Here is a 20919-nt window from a genome sequence, read left to right on the forward strand (position 1 = left end):
AGCTGGTGGCTTGCTATATGCCTCTGCTTTCTCTTGGCAGAGGGGCAGCTGGATGGTAGTTCACATTGGACTTCCATCAATGGGTAATAAAAACTCCTCCCCAAATAGGTGTGTGCTCACAGAAAAGAAAATAATAAAGAATTGAATCTTAGGTCAGACAAGAGAGTTAAATAAAATCCTGCCCCATAGTTTTTTCTAAAGCATCTTTATGTAGCACTATTTTCTAGAAATGCATATTTTGTAACTGTCAGCCACTAGAGGGCAAACTGGACCAAGTCATTTAACAAAAAGAAAATAAATGCTTGTCCAATAACATGCATCGCTCAATTTTAATTATAGTTTATTGTATAGGAAGTAGCCCTTCCCCTCAACTATACCTGCAGGGAACCATATGCCAGCAATGCCAACTCTTTCTGGAACAGTCAAAACCTTGATTACTCTTTCTATTGCTACCATTGCATTTGATATATTACATCTCATCAAGGATCTAATCCAAACTCTGTTCTCAAGTACTCGAGTGCAAATCTGAAGTAATTGCTGATGTCAATAGAGATACAGCAGTGTTTAACCAGTGTAAGCGAGAAGAAAAGTAGGTCCCTTGTGTCTCTGCCTCACCTCTTTTCATGGACTTTAAGGCCAAAGGGACTATCGTGATCATCTAGGCTGACCTCCTGCACATCACAAGCCACAGAACCTCACCCATCCACTCCTGCAATAGGACAACCTCCGGCTGAGTTACTGAAGACCCAAACCTGGCTGAAGAAAGTGATTGAAAAAGTGCTTAGAGTAATTTATTTTTCCAATTAATAAAAGTTTTACAACCTACTGTTTCGATTTTTTTTTAAATGTTAACAGCATTTTGAAAAACAGATGATACCACAAAACAACTACAGTAATTTTCACTTCCTCGTAGGTGTCACTAGTCAATCCTAGTTATCAATTACCAATTTAACTCTGGTTATAAATCAGTCCTCTATTCTTTATAATGGCTGCAGTGAGAAATATGAACATATAGGTGAATGTTAATTTTCACATGTGTGCTTGTAGCTATAAAATTTTGGTATGAAAACTACTTTATGATATAACATAGGCGCGGAGACTAGAGGTGCGGGGGGTGCTGCAGCACCCCCAGGCTCCAGGCTGCCGGCCCCAAGCACCCGGAGTCCTGGCTCCCGGCCCCGTGCACCTGGGGTCCCGGCTGCCTCAGCTCTGAGGGGGTGGGGGTGGATGGGGTAAGGAGCTGGCTTTCAGTACCCCCAATATTAAAAAGTTTCAAGTGTCAATGCTATATAGTATAACAGACTTAAAGGATAAAAATAAAGAACATATGGAATGCCCAGCAACTAGCACTAGCAGCAAGCAACTCACATGAACTTCTAGGAGGAAGTAATATCTTTAGGCAACTTCTTAAAAGGTTTATGCAAATGCTTCTTTTAGTGGAAAGGGCTGTCTCTGACTGGAAGTTTAGGAGCAGAGTAAGAATGTGGAATGTTTAATAAAGGGATCCCACCTTGAAAGCTGGAGAATCTATTCTTCCCTTGATGCATGCAAAAATACCATTAATCTTAGGCAATAACAAGATATAGAACTGTTGGGCCAAATTCACCACTGGCATAAGCAAGTGCAACTCCACTGAAGTCAATGGCGTTGCATCTGCTTAGGGCAGCAACAAATTTGACTTCCGATGTCAGGATTTTTAAAAGTTTAGCACATAAAATATCCAGCGTCACAGGTAAACATCAGGCTAGAGCTCTTTCTTTGACTTCTCAAAAGTGAAATTGTCAAGGTAGCTTTCTGCTAAACGTATAAGCTGCCTCACGGCGGAAAGTAACAGGATGTCAACATCGCACAAAAGATCCAACTCAGAGCAGTAGTTTTTAACAGGTACAATCTGAGCAAGAGGGATTCCAAGTTTCTCTGCAATTATCCGCATCTGTAGAAAAGGCACAAAATGGATTATCCTAAAGAACTCCCTGACTATTTTTCAGTCTTTCTGTTCCTTGAAGAAGCTAAGCAAAAGCTTTGAGTATTTTCACAGATATTGTTTGGTGAGATTAAAAGTGGAAGATATTTTAGTTCTTCAAACTTCCTTATATTGAAGGCATAACTACTTTCACATCATACCCATCCTGCAACTGACGTAGCAACTACATTTTGATGCAGCTACAGTTCAAGACCATATTCACTTTATTTTATTCTTCTTTAGCAAATTCACTGATAGAAACTGACTGTGTAAACTGCCCTGGAGGCCAAAATCCTCTATTTAAACTCAGAGGTGATACCCAGAACACAGGGCTATTTTTCCTTCATAATGATCTAGAGCAGAGGTTCTCAAACTGTGGTCCGCGAGCTCCATTCAGGTGGTCCGCAGATACACCTCTACCTCAATATAACGCTGTCCTCGTGAGCCAAAAAATTTTTCCACGTTATAGGTAAACCGCGTTATATTGAACTTGCTTTGATCCACTGGAGCACGCAGCCCCCCCCCCCCCCCCCGTAGCGCTGCTTTACCGCCTTATATCCAAATTCGTGTTACATCGGGTGGCTTTATATCGGGGTAGAGGTGTAGTTCCCGCTAAGGTGCGCGCCTGGGTGGCCGCACACAAGAGAATGAAGGGCCACACACCTAATTAGTGGAGCCACGCAGGGGGGAATAGGGGGTAGGTGGGAGGGAGCAGTGGGGTGAGAAGAGAGGGTGGGTGGAATTTGGGCCATGCAGGGCTGTGGTGGTCAGAGAAAGAGGCGACTTTCCCCAGCTCCAGGGCTGCAGCTGCCAGGGAGAAATGGCCCACCTTCCCAGCCTCAGCTTGGGGGCTGTTGTGGTGGGGGAGAGACTCCCCTCCTTCCCAGCAGCGGCGGCTCCAGGCACCAGCGCTCCAAGCGTGTGCCTGGGGCAGCAAGTCGCGGGGGGGCACCCTGCCAGTTCCTGCAAGGGCGGCAGTCATGCCGCCTTCGGCGGCATGCCTGCGGGAGATCCGCCGGTCCTGTGGATTCAGCAGCAATTCGGCGGTACGCCGAAGCCACGGGACCGGCAGACCTCCCGCAGGCATGTCGTTGAATCCGCGGGACCGGGGACCTCCCGCAGGCAAGCCGCCAAAGGCGGCCTGCCTGCCGTACTTGGGGCGGCAAAAAAGCTAGAGCCGCCCCTGCTTCCCAGACCCAGATCGGGGGCTTCCATGGTGGGGGAGACCCCCCTCCTTCCCAGTACCAGCTTGGGGGCTGCCATGGTGGGGGGGGAGAGAGGGTACATCCATCACTTAGAAAGGTACGGCTACTGACATTAAAATATCAGTTGTGTGCTTTTATTTGTAGAACAAAAAAACGTAAATTATTATTAAGGTGTTTTTTTATATAGTCCTTTTATCCAAAGCGCTTTACAATAGCTAGCTAATGGTACAAAAAACACTCCTCTGTTACCCGACTACCCCAAGCCTTTGCCCTGCTTCTGAGGGGTGTGGGAAATACGGTTCTGTACTGTAGTTTAAATGAATTATTACTCAGAGTTTAATATTAATATGCCTAGTAAGGAATCTATTTGTCAAAAAACATTTCCTAAATCTTTTTTGTTGTCTGTATTGTTACAGACATACTTACTCACAGGTATTTTGAAATAAAATACTAAAATAATTGAAACTGATGTGATTATATTGTGTTATTTTGACAAATAAAATATGAAGATTTTTGCAGAATTTTAAAATATTGTGTGCAGATATTTTGCACCCATCAATAACAAATGCAACACAATGAATCTGATCCTTCAGAAAAGGCATCTTGATATAGCCTGGAGAATCTGGATGAGGGGTGGCAGCTGGATTAAACTGCAAAGAATTTTTTTTATAATAATAAGTAGCACTTCCAAAGAACTGGAGATTCAAAGAGCTGTATAAATACTGATTCTCACAATACCCCTCTGGAACAGAGAGACAAGTATTATTATCTCATTTTACAGAGAAATACTGATATGCAGAGAGGGAAAATGATTTACACACACTCATAGATGGAGTGATCAAATCAGGATTAAAATTCAGGATTTCCCAATTCTCAGTCTCATACTCATTTTTCCAGATGGAGAGCCAGATTCTGATCTCTGTTATTGTAAACATGTGTAAATCCAGAGTCACTCCTTTGAAGTCAACAGAGTTCCTCTGAATTTATATTCCTTGTGGAAAAGTAATAATGAAACCAAAAGACATCTCTAGAAATTAAAAAGGATTCTTGACATATTACTTGTGTGTGTGTTTTTAATCACACTTTTTATTAAGGTTCCATCTATAAAGTATTAATAAATTATTAACAGATGTTTTAATAAATGGTTAATTGATTGTTGTAGAGTCCATCAAAAATTTACTCATAACTATGGCTTATAACCATCTGTAACATCTACTCATGTGCTTAAAGCCATCTGTACGCGTGCTGCTCAGAACTGTAACATGCTTTTAACATTCTTCATTTATTACTTCTTTGTAAACCATTTATAGATGGAATTTTAATATAAAGTAGGACCAAATAAATCACAGGAAAATTGGTCTTGTGGTTAAAGCATAAAACTGGGACTCGGGATATCTGGCTTCCAATATATCTTTGACCAAGATAATTAATCACTGTTCCTCAGTTTCATATTTTTAAAATGGGATTAATAACACTTTATATCTCACTGCGTTGTTGTGAGGATAAATTAAGGTTTGTGAGGGGCCGAGATACTACAATGATGAGAATCATACAACGACCTTAGCCCTCCATCTTTGCTTCTGTAACAAGCTCAGTTCATCTGGAATGAAGAATCAAAGTCTACATCTCTTGCATATTACAATAGTTAATATTTGGAATGGTCTGTAGGCAGCAGCTATCTAGTAATCGAGACAAATGACCAGATGAGAAGGCGCTGTACTAAGCTTGAATATGGTAGAAGTTGCTCTTTTCTAGAGCTGGTCAAAAATGTTTTAAAACTATGTTTTCAAAAAATTCAAAATGTCAACGTTGTTTCTGTTTCACCAAACTAACCCATTCTTCATTTTTCATCAGAAAAAAAATATTTAAAAATGCTCATTTCCTGAAAACCAGGTTTCCAGTAAAAAAATAAATTAGAGAACCATTTCAATAATGGAATTGATGACATTTTTGCTAAAAAAATCTTGGAAACAATTTAATGAAAAAAAAAAAAATTCAAGACACAACAGAATTGTGTTGGGGGAGATGTGGTGTTAAAGTCCATTTTTCTATTTAAAACTTTTTTGTTCAAAATATTTCAGCCAGCTCCAATCTTTATATGCCTTGAGCCTGATTCTCCCTTAGCTTGTACCTGTACAAAATAGGTACCAAACGCTACCTGGGCAGAAGGGTAGACAGCAATTTAAATCAACTTTGCATAACTGTAAATGCCTACACAAGGTGCAGGAGAGTGGAGAATCAGGCCTAAACACCTTTCCATAGTTTATTTATTTTCAAATACACCTTACCTGTGATCACCTCACCTGTGATCACCATTCATAAGCTTTTACTGTACAAATGCAAGAATCTACTGAGCACAGTGGGTATTTTGTTCCACAGTAATTAAATGTAAGATATAATATTTGTACATGTAAAGAAACATTTAAGGATATCACTGGGTCTAATAAGGAACTGCACAGAATTTGTAGAAATCCTGCCTGGTACCTATCAGGAACATGGCCTTTTATTATGTTGGACACTTCATCAATTTCCAGACCCACTCCTGAGTTTTCTTCTATTCCCATTGTGTCACAGAGGATAATAGGCAGAGGCTTGCCATCTCTTCCATCTTTAACTGGGTAAGTCCTGTACTATTGGGGCAAAAAAAAATATGTAAAATAGTATAGACAGACATAGCCGAAAAATGAATATTTAAAGCCAGATTACTATTTCTTAACCATATTGAGTAATGCCTTTCTCATCACAAGTAGATGCATGGAATTCAGTGGGGGCATCTTTGGATTTTCCATTTAGTCGGGGCGGGGGGGAGGGAAATGTGGATTTTTAACTAAGAGACTGTGATTTAGCTTGGATGTTGTTTAATTAGAAGCAAATATTTACCTGTGTTGTCATGCTAGCATTATCAGATCCCGCTACGGCTTGGCTTGGCACATAACCTTGGAAAACTGAATTCACAGAGTTGAAAAAAATGGACTTCCCAGCTCCAATTGGACCAAGAACCAAAATCCGAATCTGTGGCACTGAATTTAAATAAGGTTTGTAAGATCTGATTTCCTCCATTATTTTCCCTCTTTCCCTGTTAAGACAAAAAGATTTGCATAATTTCAAACACCCATGAGATCACAGCACATGTTTTGCACTACATATAGGCACAGTGAAATTAGGAAACTGTAAATATTCCCCATCTTTCCCTATACTCCATTTTTAACTATCATCAAACACACACTGCTAAACAATCAGTGGGGCTATTGGACAATCAAGGTGCTAAAGGAGTACGTGAGGAAGATAAGGCCATTGCAGAGAAGCTAAATGAATTCTTTGCATCAGCCTTCACTGCAGAAGATGTGAGGGAGATTCCCACACCCAAACCATTCTTTTTAGGTGACATATCTGAGGAACTGTCCCAGATTGAGGTGTCATTAGAGGTTTTGGAACAAACTGATAAATTAAACAGTAATAAGTCACCAGGACCAGATGGTATTCATCCAAGAGTTAAATCAGCTTCTGTACCAGATGACTGGAGGATAGATAATGTAACACCAATTTTTAAAAAAGGCTCCAGAGGCGATCCTGGCAATTATAGGCCAGTAAGCCTAACTTCAGTACCAGGCAGATTGGTTGAAATGATAATAAAGAACAGAATTATCAGAAACATAGATGGACATGATATGTTGGAGAAGAGTTAACATGGCTTTTGTAAAGGGAAATCATGCCTCACCAATCTATTAGAATTCTTTGAGGGGATCAACAAACATGTGGACAAGGGTGATCCAGTGGATACAGTATACTTAGACTTTCAGAAAGCCCTTGACAAGGTCCCTCCCAAAGGCTCTTAAGCAAAGTAAGCAGTCATGGGATAATAAGGAAGGTCCTGTCATGGATCAGTGACTGGTTAAAAGATAGGAAACAAAGGACAGGAATAAATGGTCAGTTTTCAGAATGGAGAGAGGTAAACAGGGGTTCCCCCAAGGATTTATACTTGAATCAGAGCTGTTCAACACATTCATAAATGATCTGGAAAAGGGGATAAACAGTGGGAGTCAAAGTTTGCTGATGAAACGAAATTACTCAGATAATTAAGTCCAAAGCAGACTGCAAAGAGTTACAAAGGAATCTCACAAAAATGGGTGACTATGCAACAAAATGGGAGATGAAATTCAATGTTGAATATAATCCCAACTATACATATAAAATGATGGGGTCTAAATTAGCTGTTACCACTCAAGAAGGAGATCTTGGAGTCATTGTGCTCTGAAAACATCCACTCAATGTGCAGCAGCAGTCAAAAAAGCTAACAGGATGTTAGAAACCATTAGGAAATGGATAGAGAACAAGACAGAAAATATAATGATACATCTATATAAATCCATGGTACGCCCACACCTTGAATACTCTGTGCAGATCTGGTCGCCCCATCTCTAAAAAGATATATTGGAGTTGGAAAAAGTACAGAGAAGGGCAACTAAAATTAGGGGTATGGAACAATTTCCGTATGAGGAGAGATTAAAAAAGATTGGGACTTTACAGGTTGGAAAAGAGACGACTAAGGGGGGATATGATAGAGGTCTATAAAATCTTCACTGGTGTATAGAAAGTGAATCAGGACGTGTTATTTACTCTTTCTCATAACACAACAACTAGGGGTCACCCAATGAAATTAATAGGCAGCAGGTTTAAAACAAAAGGAAGTACTTTTTCACACATTGCACAGTCAACCTGTGGAACTCTTTGCCAGGAGATGTTGTGAAGGCCATAATAGGATTCAAAAAAGAAGTTAATGGTGGATAGGTCCATCAATGAATATTAGCCAGGATGGACAGGGATGCAACACCATGCTCTGAGTGAACCTAGCCTCTGGGTGCCAGAAGCTGGGAGTAGATGACAGGGGCTGGATCATTTGATGTTAGTGTGTTCTGTTCATTCCCTCTGAAGCACCTGGCATTGGCCACTGTCAGAAGACAGGATGTTGGGCTAGATGGACCGTTGGTCTGACCCAGTATGGCCATTCTTATGTTCTTATGTACATAGTCTACTGAGGACCTTTGCAGCAGCCAGAGTGACCATGGTTGATGGTGTCACACCAGGCATCACGTTGTGAAGTTCCTAGCTATGGCTCATTCCTGCGAATCCATAAATCTCCAGGGTAGTCTCATAGACACATCAGGTAGAATCAAGACATGCACCCCTTCACATGACAATGGAGAGTTTGAGAACATCCTGGTAACATGGCCAAAGAGCATGCAATGGTGCTTTTGAATATAGTGAGCAACTGAAGAACAGACAGATTTCTTTGAGAGTATGACCTTCACACAAAGTCAAACCACTTTATGCTCAGGATTTGGTGCTGACATCACATATGGAATGGATATTTAACTATGGTATCCTCTATTTTGAGTGCCCAATTTAAAGCACCTAGGGCCTGGTTTTCAGAAAATGCTGAGTACCCACAGTTCCTATTGAAGCCAATGGGAGATTCAGGTTCACAGCACATGTAAAAATCTGCCCTAAGGTGTCTCAATCTGTACCCTAAATCAGTGTTCATCTTTAAAAATTTTGAAAACATATTAAACCAATGCTGCCTAAAATAGTTGCATTGAATGTCACAGGGGAATTCAATCTCTGTTGCAATGTGCTGGCTCTGTCACAGGAATGGCAGCAAAGTTAAATTCATTCAAACAGGTTTAGAAGTAAACTAAAAGCTATTAGGAAGGTAGGGTTAATCCGGTTTCACAACATATGTATATAGAGCATACAAGTTGTCATGCATTACACATGTATTCTGGTAACCAGCCTCAGGTACCATAAACCACGAAATGCAGCTTAGGTCTTGTAAGCTGTGCACTGTGAAAACATAGCAAATAAGCAGAATCAGACAGAACTGGCAAATCTGAACCAACATCTAGCATGCAGTCATTGGAGTGTGACTGTTTTCTAGGTGTGCAACTGTCAACATAGCAAAGGAGTTTCTGAATAGGATGAGGTGAACAGCAATTCTCTACACTCACGGTTATATCAGGCACTGAGACTTCATGTTCCTGATTTCTGAAATGAGGACAGAGGCATGTTTTATAGAAATGTCTTTTCACACTCTTGACACATGGCATCTTTGACAGAACATCGTGTACAGCTAACTATGTACAGCATATATGCTTAGTGGAAGCACAACATTCTTTCATGGAGGGTGTTTTAACTAACCTGACATCTGTTGCAAAAGTAAGACAGCAAAGCACAAAACGTCCAACAAGTTCTCTGAAAATGCTGGGGACCATGTTTGTTTCAGACAATGAAGGAAGTAACCAAGTGGCAACCATTTTAGACTTCACTCTAAATAACAAGGAGGAATTGGCTGCAAATCTGAAGGTAGAAGACAATTAGGAAGTGATCATGAAATGATAGATAATGAAAGCAGCAGCATGAAGAAAATGGACTTCAAAAAAGCAGACTTTAACAAACTCAGAGCGAAAATGTAAGGGAAAAAGAAGTTAAGTAGAAATGGCAGTTTCTCAAAGAGACAATATTAAATGCACAGCACCAAACTATCCAGATGTGAAGGAAAGCTAGGAAGAATAGTAAGGGGCCAATATGCCTCCATCAGGAGCTTTTTCATGACCTGAAAATCAAAAAAGAATCCTACAAAAAGTGGAAACATGGACAAATTGCTACAGATGAGTACAGAAGAGTAGCACAAGGGACAAAATCAGAAAGGCTAAGGCACCAAATGAGTTACACCTAAAAATGGACATTAAAGCAGGGTGGATTATTTAAATTTTGATATTTAAATTATAAGTTTTTCTTTTTAAAGATAAACCTGTTTAAAATGAAATCTGAAATTAATACAAAATATATTAAGGCCTAAATGTATAATCTCTTAAAATATTTAAATAAAAAAATTAGCATGCTGAATCCATGAGTCAAAAACTTTGAGTTAAAGGCTGCTTTTCTATATAAAGAAAGTACCAGGTAGAAAACATTTAATTTTTGAAGTCAAGCTTTATAAATATGATACAAGAGTAGTAAATAAGCAAAATATCATTCACTATTTTCTAACATACTAAAAATGTACAATTAATAAGAATCTGAAAATATAAAGTTTCAGAGTAGCAGCCGTGTTAGTCTGTATCTGCAAAAAGAACAGGAGTACTTGTGGCACCTTAGAGACTAACAAATTTATTTGAGCATAAGCTTTCATGGGCTACAGCCCACTTCATCAGATGCATAGAATGGAACATATAGTAAGAAATATATATACATACAGAGAACATGAAAAGGTGGAAGTAGCCATACCAACTGTAAGAGACTAATTAATTAAGATGAGGTATTATCAGCAGGAGAAAAAAAACCCTTTGTAGTGATAATCAAGATGGCCCATTTTAGACAGTTGACAAGAAGGTGTGAGGATACTTAACATGAGGAAATAGAATTAATTAGCCTTTTCATAGTCTCTAAGGTGCCACAAGTACTCCTTTCTTTTTTTGAAAATATTAAGCTATATAGTGCTTAAATAAATGGATATAATTATAGCGTACCTGCCTAGGTAGCAAAAAGATGAACCAAATCTAGTGTAAAACCTCTATTTAGTTGTAAATCAACATGTTTTAATGGTTATATCAACCAATGAGAATGCAGCTTTCTTTAGAAAATAAGTGAAATTGATTAAAATGGATTATTTAAATCACGACTTTCCACTTGGTGATTTAGATCAATCCACCCGCATAAAAGCCAATAAAAAGAGATTCTATAAATACATTAGGAGCAATAGAAAGACAAGGGAAAATGTAGATCCACTAGTTTGTGGGAAGGAGAGCTAATAACAGATGACATCAAGAGGTGTTTAATGCCTATTTTGCTTCAGTTTTCACTAAAAAGATTAATTGTAACCAGATACTCAACACAATTAATATTAACAACAAGGGGAAAGGAACATAACCAAAAACGGAAAGAACAGGTTAAAGAATAAGTTAGATGTATTTAAGTTTGCAAAGCCTGATGAAATTCACCCTAGGAACTAGCTGAAGCAATCTCAGAACCTTTAGCAATTATCTTTGAGAACTCAGGGAGGATGGATGAAGGACTAGAGAAGAGCAAACATAGTATTTATCATTAAAAAGAGGAACAAAGAGGACTTGGGGAGTTACAGACCTGTCAGTCTGATTTCGATACATGGAAAGATACTGGAACAAATTATTAAACAATCAATTTGTAAGCATCTAGAGGATAACTGGGTGGTAAAAAATAGCCATCATGGATTTGTGAAGAACAAATCATGCCAAACCAACATAATCAGTGGATCAGAAGTGAAGCTGTAGACATGATGTATCTTGATTTTAGTAAGGTTTTTGACAGAATCCTATATGACATTCTCATAAGCAAATTAGGGGCAAATAGTCTAGATCAGTGGTTCTCAAACTTTTTTACCAGTGACCCCTTTCACATAGCAAGCCTCTGAGTGCGACCCCCCTTATAAATGAAAAACTCTTTTTTACATATTTAACACCATTATAAATGCTGGAGGCAAAGCGGGGTTTGGGGTGGAGGCTGACAGCTCACGATCCCCCATGTAATAACCTCACGACCCCCTGAGGGGTCCCGACCCCCAGTTTGAGAACCCCTGGTCTAGATGAAATTATTACAAGGTGGGTGCAAAACTGGTTAAAAGAATATACTTAAAGAGCATTTATCAAGGGTTTGCTATCATACTGGGTGGACATATCTAGGGGTTCCACCGAGTTGGTCCTGGGTCCGACTTGAATAATTAAGTGAAGAGTACACTTATAAAATTTGTGGATGACACCAAGCTGGGAGGGGTTGCTAGCACTTTGGAGGACAGAATTAGAAGTCAAAATGATCTCAACAAATTGGAGAATTAGTCTGAGATTAATAAGATGCACTTCAATAAAGACAAGTGCAAAGTACTAAACTTAGGAAGGAAAAATCAAATGTGCAGTTACAAAATGGGGAATAACTGTCTAGGTGGTAGTACTGTAGTGCTGGGGGCTATAGTGGCTCACAAATTGAACAGGAGTCAGCAATGTGGTGCAGTTGCAAAAAAGGCTAATATCATTTTGAACTCTGTTAACAGCAGAGTAAAATGTAAAGCACAGTAGGTAATTCTCCCACTCTACTCAGAACTGGTGAGAGGCCCCAGCTGGAGTACTGTGTCCAATTCTGGGCACTATAATTTTGGAAAGATGGACAAACTGGAAAGAGTCCAGAGAAGAGCAACAAAAATGATGAAAAGTTTAGAAAAACTGATCTATAAGGAAAAGCTAAAAAATCTCGGCATATTTAGACTTCAGAAAACAAGACTGAGGGGGGGACTTGACAACAGGACTGTTATAAAGAAGAGGTGATCAATTGTTCTCCATGCTCATTAAAAGCAGGACAAGAAGTAATGGACTTAATCCACAGCAAGGGAGATTTAGATATTCGGAAAACCTTTTTAAGTATAAGGATAGTTAAGCTCTGGAATAGCTGCTTAATCATGGTCTGTAATCCTCTGGAATGCCACTTTAAGTCTCTGCCATAGCAGATTCACTGTGGCTAGGAATAAGCATAGCTCTTCATGAAGCTTTTTTTGGTTCAGACATTAATTTCTCATGTATGTCTGATCTGTTCTTAAATCGTCATTTTGTACTTACCCCCAGATTGTGAGGTGCTCAGACACTAGGGTCATAGGTGCCATTAGTACCTAAGATACACAGATAAGCATCTCAGCAACACATGTCTGTCTATTCTAGCACCATCTAGTTAATTCCTAAAATAACTCGCATCACCAGAGCTTTTGGTGGCCACAGATCATTATAGTGATATATTACAACAGTTAACTTACTCAGTTGTCCATGTGATCTTCCTCCATGGAGATTCCAGGAAACTGCTAATATCTAGGGGAAAGGAACATATAACATTAAGAGTACGAAGCTATAATTTCCTCAGTAAACATTTTCTCTTTTGATATCAATTTACCTTCAACTCGATACACCTCACATTCCATAAGGCCTAGATCATTTCCATGCAAGTCAGCAACATTGTATGTGTAGTTGTTATTAGAACTTGTTGCTGCTGCTGCTGCATTTTGGTCCAACAACTGCAGTGCTCCACCGCCAAAATTAGGGCCACTGGAACTATGGTCATATATAGCAGATGTTGCAGTTTTAACAGGAATTTGTAGTGGACTGAGCACACCCTCTTTGCCTTTTAATCTAAAGAGAAAAGCTTTCTCATCATTTATGTACTTTCCAGATGAAACATATCACTGACTCGTAAATCCTCCAAAAACATAACCACTTCCGTTATATGCTACTGCTACAGTTGGCCCTTGTGCATCACACTTGGCATGAAATATAGAAGCATTGTAACCATGGATGCTTGCTTTATAGAGAAGACTTAAGCATCTGCTCTCCAACAGATGTTGCAGTTGCTCTTCCTCATCTTGTGTTAATCTAGATTTGACCCCAACCGTTCTTCTTAATCTAAAAAGACAGAAAAGATTTTACAATTACTAGTATAACAATAAGAAAAATGTATTATTATTTTTAACTCAACTCAACTCACCAAAGATGGAAGGTAGTGGTGTAGTGGTGAAGGCCCTATGTACCCCATGGAAGAAAGAGGCATGACAGTAAGTCATTATCATCATTATTATTATTGGTTGTATTCCAGGGCTATCTAGAGTCCCCAACTGAGGTCAAAGCCATATTGTGTGAGGCACTGTCCACACACATAGTTAGAGACAGTCCCTAACCCAAAAAGCCTACCGTCAAAATAAACAAGACAGACAAATAGGGGAAGAAAGATAATGTTATCCCCATTTACAGATGGGGGAAATGAAGCAGAAAGAGCCAGCATAGCTTCATGGATTTCACAGCAAAACATTTTTTCTATCTGAATGGAGAAAAAATATTCTTAAAACGTATGGCCCAATTGTGTTGCCTTTACTCAAGCAAAACTCCTACTGACTTCAATGCAGATCAGGCCCATTTTATCGAAATGGTCAAAACTTCCATACTGTGACCTGATTCTAATCTTACTTACACTGGATAACTCCACTGACTTCACTAATTTATGGTGGTGTAATGAGAGCAGATACACGTTCATTGTCTCAGAAACATAGTTCCTACTTTATGGAGTGAATTTTTTTCTCTTTCCAAGAACAAAATAATGGCTATACTGGGTCAGACCAATGGTCCATCTAGCCCGGTATCCTGTCTTCTGACAGTAGCTTGTGCCAAATGCTTCAGAGAGAACAAATAGAACAGAGGAATTTTGAAGCTTCTGGCATTTTGGAGGTTTAGGGACACCCAGAGCATGTGGTTGTATCCCTGACCATCTTTGTTAATAGTCATTAATGGAACTATCCTCCATGAACTTATTTAATTCTTTTTTGAACCCAGTTATACTTTTGGCCTTCACAACATCTCCTGGCAACGACTTCCACAGGTTGACTGTGCGCTGTGTGAGGAAGTACTTATTTTTATTTGTTTTTAACCTGCTACCTATTAATTTTATTAGGTGACCCCTATTTCTTGTGTGATGTGAAGGGGTAAATAACACTTCCCTATTCACTCTTTCCATACCATTCATGATTTTATAGAACTCTATCATATCCTCCCTTAATCATCTCTTTTCTAAACCAAACAGTCCCGCTCTTACTAATCTCTCTTCGTATGGAAGCCGTTCCATACCCCTAATCATTTTTGTTGCCCTTCTCTACACCTTTTCCATTTCTCATATCTTTTTTTGAGATGGGATGACCAGAACTACATATAGTATTCAAGGTGTAGATGTACCATGGATTTATATAATGGTATTATGATTTTCTGTTTTAATATCTATCCTTTTCCTAATAGTTCCTAACATTGTTAGCTTTTTAGACTGACAATGCACATTGAGTGGATGTTCTCAGAGAACTATCCACAATGAAACCAACATCTCCCTCTTGAGTGGTAACAGCAAATTTAGATTCCATCATTTTGTATGCATAGTTGGAATTATTTTTTCCAATATGCATTACTTTGTACTTATCAACATTGAATTTCATCTGCCCGTTTTTACCCAGTCACCCAGCACCAATCCCAGTATAGATCCTTGGAAGAATCCCTGTTTACCTCCCTCCATTTTGACAACTGACAATTTATTCCTTCCCTTTTTTTCCTATCTTTTAACCAGTTACTGATCCAATAAAGGACCTTGCTTCTTATCCCAGGACTGCTTAATCTGCTTAAGAGCCTTTGGTGAGGGACCTTGTCAAAGGCTTTCTGAAAGTCCAAGTACACTATATCAGCAGGATCACCCTAAAATAAAAGGTAGCCATCTTACAGCAAAAAAACTTCAGGACCAGACTCCAAAGAGAAACTGCTGAGCTTCAGTTCATTTGCAAATTTGACACCATCAGCTCAGGATTAAACAAAGACTGTGAATGGCTAGCCAACTACAGAAGCAGTTTCTCTTCCCTTGGTGTTCACACTTCAACTGCTAGCAGAGGACCTCACCCTCCCTGATTGAACTAACCTCGTTATCTCCAGACTGATTCTTGCCAGCATATTTATACCTGCCCCTGGAAATTTCCATTAGATGCATCCGACGAAGTGGGCATTCACCCATGAAAGCTTATGCTCCAATACATCTGTTAGTCTTAAAAGTGCCACAGGACTCTCTGTTGCTTTTTACAGGATCACCCTAGTTCACATGGGTTTTTTTTTGACACCCTGAGAGAATTCTAAGAGGTTGGGGATGCATGATTTCCCTTTACAAAAGCCATGTTGACTCTTTCACAGTATATCATGTTTATCTATTAATTCTGTTGTTTAGTATAGCTTCAATCAATTTGCCTCGTAATGAAGTTAGGCTTACCAGCCCAAAATTGTGAAGATTACCTCTGGAGTCTTTTTTAAAAATAGGCATTACATTAGCTGCCCTCCAGTCATCTGGTACAGCGGCTGATTTAAGTGACAAGTTACATGCCACAGTTAGTAGTTCTCCAATTTTATATCTGAGTTCCTTCAGAACTCTTGGGTGAATACCATATGGTCCTGGTGACTTTATTACTATTTAATTTATCAATTTGTTCCAAAACCTCCTCTAATGACATCTCCATCTGGGACAGTTTCTCAGATTAGTCACCTAAAAAGAATGACTCAGGTATGGCGGTTTCCCCCATATCCTCTACAAAGTATTCATTTAGCTTCTCGGCAATGGCTTTGTCTTCCTTGAGTGCTCCTTTAGCACCTCAGTCATCCAATGGCCCCACTGACTGTTTGGCAGGCTTCTGATGCACTTAATAAAAATTGCTGTTAATTTTTATGTCTTCAGCTAGTTGCTCTTCAATTTCTTTCTTGGCCTGCCTTATTATACTTTTACACTTGACTTGCCAGAGTTTATGCTCCTTTCTATTTTCCTCACTAGAATTTGACTTCCATTTTGTAAAGGATACCTTTTTGCCTTTAATGGCCTCTTTTACTTTAGTCACGGTGGTACTTTTGGTTCTTTTCCACTGCTTTTTTTTTTTTTTTTTTAAATTGGGGTATACATTCAATCTCAGCCTCTATTATGCTATTTTAAATAGTCTCCTGTGAAAAAGAGGGCACCCCAATCTTCTTTTGGGGCACAATACAGATAAGGAAAAACAGGGTTGACACCTTCATGCACATACACAGAGTTAGTTGCAGTCAGAATCCCAAGATTGGGTAAAATTGGATATACCTCAGGGAAAATCCCAGCAGGAACCATCCCTCTACTGATAATGAATTGGCAAGGCATCCATCAGACCCTAAGAATATCGTTGAGGATGTGAGTATGACTACAGTTATAATAATTGCATAGGTATTTACAGGATTTCTATATCATCAGTAATTGTAACTTTACTTATTGATTTAATAAAATATGTAAAACAGACTAGACCTTGTAGTTGTGAATGTATGTGTGGTCACTATTCTTGGTGGTGGTGGTGGTCTCTTTTTCAGTGAGGTATACCTTTAGGCAATTTGGAGCTGCCTATATTGGATATCAAAGTCCTGAGTATCATGTCAGAAGGTATATACACCATTTTATTATTCTTCATTATAGAGATAAAAAAGAAATATAAAACTTTACTCTTTCAGTCCTTTATCTGTAAATATGCAAACTTTCAAGATCACTTACTGCTTAATTTCATATTAACAAATCTCTGCATGGCACTGTGCATACACTTAGTTTGGAAATGTACAATACATACTGTCCTGTATGAATGTTCTTGTCTTGTTTCCAACTTGGAAAATTTAAAAGAACATTCTTCAAAAGATTTCCAAAATATTCCTCTGTCCAAATATATTAGAATGATGGGACAGAAAATATGAAGCTCTACATTCTACTATTGGTAGGGGAGTGCTTCCTAAACACATTATGCTCCCTGCTTATCAAGATGAGCTAAACTTAACACTTGTTGTTTTGGGTACATGCAGAATGACTTATCTTTCAATGGTAAGCCAATAATTTCTCTGCTATCTATACAAATATATTGCCCTGAATAGGATGATCCAGGATTCAGTAATTACCACTACAATCTAAGGAATATTTAGTTTAGAAAAGCCCATTAGAATTAGAATTACAGTAGAACCTCGGAGTTACGAACACCAGAGTTATGAACTGGCCAGTCAACCACACACCTCCTTTGGAACCAAAAGTACGCAATCTGACCGCAGGAGAGACCAGTTAAAAATAAAAGTATAGTACTGTGTTAAACGTAAACTACTAAAAAAAGGGGGGGGGTTTAAAAAGATTTGACAAGGTATGAAAACTTTCTGTGCTTGTTCGGCATTTTTCTTCTCCATAGTAAAGTTTCAAAGCTGTATTAAGTCAATGTTCAGTTGTAAACTTTTGAAAGAACAACCATAACGTTTTGTTCAGAATTGCCAACGTTTCAGAAAAAACAACGAGGAGTCCTTGTGGCACCTTAGAAACTAACAAATTTATTTGGGCATAAGCTTTCGTGGGCTAAAACCCACTTCATCAGATGAATGGAGTGAAAAATACAGTAAGCAGTATAAATATTACAGCACATGAAAAGATGGGAGCTGCCTTACCAAGTGGGGGGTCAGTGCTAATGAGGCCAATTCAGTTAAGGTGGAAGTGGCCTATTCTCAACAGTTGACAAGAAGGGGTGAATATCAAGAGAGGGAAAATTACTTTTGTAGTGCTAATGAGGCCAATGTAATCAAGGTGTAATATTTATACTGCTTACTGTATTTTTCACTCTATGCATCTGATGAAGTGGGTTTTAGCCCACGAAAGCTTATGCCCAAATAAATTTCTTAGTCTCTAAGGTGCCACAAGGACTCCTGGTTGTTTTTGCTGATACAGACTAACATGGCTACCACTCTGAAACATTTCAGAGTTACAAATAACCTCCATTCCCCAGGTGTTCGTAACTCTTGAGGTTCTACTGTACTTGAAAGTTCTCCACCTAACCTGTAGGTGGAGCTAGAGTGTTATGGTTCACACATTCACTGATTGTGTCCCAAATGCCTAGTTTCAACCTAAGCTTCAAAGCTGAAGTTACCCTGAATAAATCAAGATTTACATTACTGTAACTTGAACCAGAACTTATACAGTACCATATTCACACTTCTGAATCCACATTGAAGTCACTGGTGTTACATCAGCAGAACTCACAAGCAGATTTTTGCTCTTCTATGGGTATTAGTTAAAGGGATGGAAGGGGGAGTATTTTACTACCCGTCTTGTGGTTATATCACAAACTGACAGGTTCTGGCACTCAGCGGCCAGAGTTACTGTCCATCGCTGCTGAATGCCAACTTCCCCTAGGTCTCTGTAGCAGAGGCTTTGCTAACATGTTCAGTGTGAAACAAGGAGATTTCTTTTAAACAGTGCTTTTAGCTAAGAGGTGATGTTATGAAACAAGGGAAACAAGAATATGATTGATGTTATTTTCACCTCATTGGTAGCTGGCACAACTCTCTCATTCTGGCTCTTCAATCACGACACTTCCTCTTTGCTCAGCACAGCTAACATACAAATGGCTTTCTGAAGCATGGCCTGGGACATGCAGGACTCCACTGGCTAAAGTGATCTATATCTGGTTTAACTATCCTCTGGTCTGATCTGAAACACATAATTTAGCATTTTGATAGCAAGAATTGCTTCAACCAAGTTATGATGCAGGTGTAAAAGCTAGCAAAGGGAAATGAGATCATCTTCTAACTCATGACACCAGCTACAATTTAGAGCATAGCATCATAGAAAGAGAAATTTTCTGATTGCAGCCTGCCAGCCCTTAAAAACCAAAGCTTCCCTCATTCCTTCTTAACATTTTAAGACATAACATATATATATATATATATATATGCTCTTACCGTGGAAGCTCTTCAGTTGGGAAAGATTAGGACAGAGAAGAAATGAAATTGAAAGTCAAACATTTATAGCCCTGCCACCAATAGCAAAGCAGCCAATGTTGTTGAATTTCTCCTGCCAGCCCCTATAAACTTACCAGCTCAGAGACTATTCAGCTAAAACATAAAAGAAAGGTGGTGTGATCTCCAGCTTCCAGTGAAAGCCAGTGCTACGGGGAACACACATGGTGTAATAAGGAAAGCAAAGGGTTAAACTTTGAAATAAATAAAGAGTTATTTGAAAGTATTGTTTAAAAGTGAAGGTTTTGTGGGTGAAATCTTGGCTCCATTGAAGTAAATGGAAGCTTTGCTATTGACTTCAGTGCCAGGATTTCACCTTGCAAGTGCTAAATAGGGTGCAAATCGCAATGGCATCACTGCTCACTGGCACTGCTCAGGTGTCGACAATGGGCAGGGCAGTAGAGAACCAGGCTATCCAGTCTCTGTAAATGCAATGAAAGGTTTTGAAATTCCTTTCTCAGGTAGATTTTCAATTAAAAACCAAGGTTTGGCTCTTTGTGATTTTGTCTGAAAGCTTCATTGTCCAGTGGTGCAGAACTCCCTGGCTTGAAGTAGTTTCCATTATATTCTGGGTTTACAGTTTGGTTCAATGGCTCTCAGTGCCCCCACTATAAAAATCATTGCAGCACCTGTGCCGCTCACTTGCCACTAGGCTGACCAGTCTGCAAGTGTGAAAAATCGGGACGGGGGGGGTTAATAGGAGCCTATATAAGAAAAAGCCCCAAATATCGGGACTGTCCCTATAAAATCAGGACATCTGGTCACCCTACTTGCCACTGCCTTGGTGTCAATGGGCCGGGCAGTAGAAAATCAGACCCTAGCTCTCTGTAAATGCAATGGAAGGTTTTAGAATTCCTTGGGATTCCTTTCTCAGGTAGATTTTCAATTAAAAACCAAGGTTTGGCCCTTTGTGATTTTGTCTGAAAGCTTCATTGTCCAGTGGTGCTGTTTTCATGGTATGCATTTGATCTTTGCAGTTGAAAGCTAGACCCTTCTCTAACACTGGGGCAGTAAGAGGCAGCATAATTCTGTCATGGGAAGGCTGGGAGAGTGCCCAGTCCATTGAAACCTCACACCCATGCTGAACGCCTACTGGAAATAGCATCATCTTTTTAAATACTATATTCTCAGGTGAAGGGAAAGATCAGGAAGGCTTGGTTGGGGCAGGGTTCTCCAGAAGCCAAGCACAGCCATACTCTGCTGACAAGAACTGTGTGAGACAGGGGCCTGCAAGCAGGGGAGAGTCTGGCACCCATTTCCCCTGTCCATTTCCCACAATGCCAATGCTCATTGGGACGGGTTTCCCTGACTCTCCCTGTCCCGCTCTCCCTTTGCTCCTCCCACTTGC

The 20919-nt window shown here is 39.4% G+C and overlaps 1 pseudogene; it reads right to left on the reverse strand.

Annotated features, from left to right (window-relative positions):
- Positions 1-1744: 1744 nt before the first annotated feature.
- Positions 1745-20919, reverse strand: part of LOC112114246 — a 95858-nt pseudogene continuing 76683 nt past the window's right edge.

This window comes from Terrapene carolina, unplaced genomic scaffold, assembly GCF_002925995.2.
Source record: "Terrapene carolina triunguis isolate 2854851 unplaced genomic scaffold, T_m_triunguis-2.0 Scaffold210, whole genome shotgun sequence".
Classification (NCBI taxonomy): Eukaryota; Metazoa; Chordata; order Testudines; family Emydidae; genus Terrapene; species Terrapene triunguis.